Here is a 2,360-nt window from a genome sequence, read left to right as displayed (position 1 = left end):
TTTGTTGTGGTTGATTCATTTCCCAAAATACACAACACTGGGCTCTTGAAAAAAGGCATACAGTAAAATTTTTACCTCTTTTACAACCCCAGGCTATAGCCCTCATAGAATACCAGAGTGGCTTACTTACACAAATGGTGCTAAATGGTTCTTCCTCCTGTTAGAGGATTAGACTAACCCCCAGTCTTTAGGACCCATTACTTTGTTGTGACCACCTGGCTTCATGGCACCTTGTAAGTAGAGGCCTTCCTGTACCAGACATTTCTGTCAAAATGGTCACTCCTACAGGCCTTTATTGCAACTGTGCCCCACTAGTCATCCCATGTTCCCTTGGTTCAAATATTTCATTTTGGGACCCACCTTCCAAACACCCTCTCAACATAAATGTGCTATTTTCTTGCCAATTGCACTCACTTGTCACTGGCACTGCCCGGAGTACCCAAACCCGTATCATTGATGCTAATCAAGAAATGTCTGAAACACTCTAAACCCAAGTAGCAGACAGTTAATGCTTCAGATGTTTTCCTTCCTTCAGAAGGAAAATTGGGCAGCCATGGCAGCTGATGACCACTTGGCTTTGGACTATTAGCAGTCAGGGAGAGTTCTGTTCCCTTAAAAATAGGGTGATATAGTTGGGATCATAGAGAATGTAGCCTTTGCAAATGGTAACTTTTTCACTTAGTGCATTTAGTGTCCCACCATGTCTTGTCTTGATAGTTAATTTCTTGTTATCACTGGATATTATTCATTCCGTTGTTTGGATATGCCACAATTTGTTTATGCATTCACCTATTGAGGGGCCTCTTGATTGCTTCTAGTTTTTGGTGGATATGAATAAAACTTCCGTACACATTTGTGTGTAGGTTTTTGTGTGAACATGTTTTCTACTCATTTGGGTAGATATCTAGAAGCACAATTGATGGATCATATAGTAAGACTATGTTTAGTTTTGTCCGAAACTACTAGACTGTCTTACAAAATGGCTGTACCATTTGCATTTCCACCAGCAATGAATGAGTGCCTGTTTCTCCACATCCTCACAAGAATTTTGTATCTTTTGCATTTCAGCCATTCCAGTAGGTGTGTTATGATATCTCACTACAGTTTTAATTTGCAATTCCTTAATGATATATTACCTTTTCATATGTTGGTTTCCCATCTGTATGGCTTCTTGGGTGAAGTGTCTGTTCAGATACTTAGCCCATTTTTTAATTGGGTTTGTAAAAAATAATAATATAAATGGAGCCAGTTCGGAATGGAGCCGGAGATGCCATTCTAGAGAAACTGCCTTGCATGACTTATGCCTAAGACCTTTGGAAAGTTAAAACAGGGCAAAAAGCAACCTTGTTTTTGGCCCAGGCCTAAAGCAACCTTGTGTCCCAAAGAACTGTTTGCAAAGATAACAAGAAAGCAGATATTATGACTACTGGACTGAAAATTAAAAGCATCGTTTAGAATTAATATCACACTATGTTATGCACCAACAGAAATGCCTTCCTTCTGTTGATGTAATGTTCCCCTTCTCTTTCTCATAAATACCCCTTACCTTTGTCTCCTGTTCAGAACACTGTGGGCTTCTGCCTGAATCAGTGCTTCCCAAATAGCTATTCTTTTTTTGATCTCAGATAAATGCTCGTTGCCTCTCACTTTGGCCTTTTATTTTCAGATTAATAGATTTTCTGATTGTTGAGTTTTAAGAATTTCTGTATTTTGGATACAAGTCTTTTACCAGGTATGTGTTTTGCAAATATTTTCTTCCAGTCTGTCTTGTGTTTTTATTCGCCAACAGTGTCTTTGGAAAACAAATTTTTATTTTTAATAAAGTCTACTTCATCAATTTTTTTCAGGGCTCTTGCTTTTGGTCTTGTATATTAAACCCGATCATCAGTCCCAAGCTTTTTGCCTGTGTTATCCTTTAGACATGTGATAGGTTTGCATGAGCAAAAAACTAAATTTATAGATACAGAGAACAGATTAGTGGTTGCCAGAGGTGGCGAGTGGTGAGGGTGGGCAAAATGGGTGAAGGGGGTTAAAAGGTACAAAATTCCAATTATAAAATAAATAAGTCATGGGATGTAACGTACAGTATGGCAACTATAGCTATAACACTATATTGCATATTTGAAAGTTGGTAAGAGAGTAAGTCTTAAAGGTCCTCATTACAAGGAAAATAATTCTGTAACTGTATAGAAATGGATGTTGACTTATTGTGATCATTTCACAGTATATACAAATATTGAATTATTATGTTGTACACCTGAAACTAATGTATGTCAATTATACCTCTAAAAAATAAAAGTATCAAAATAAATAATATTTTTTAAAAATTCTGTTCAACTATGTGCTATCTATAGGATATA

Source organism: Rhinolophus hipposideros (genome assembly GCF_964194185.1).
Source record: "Rhinolophus hipposideros genome assembly, chromosome: 16".
Lineage (NCBI taxonomy): Eukaryota > Metazoa > Chordata > Mammalia > Chiroptera > Rhinolophidae > Rhinolophus > Rhinolophus hipposideros.
Note: the sequence above shows the minus strand (reverse complement) of the source record.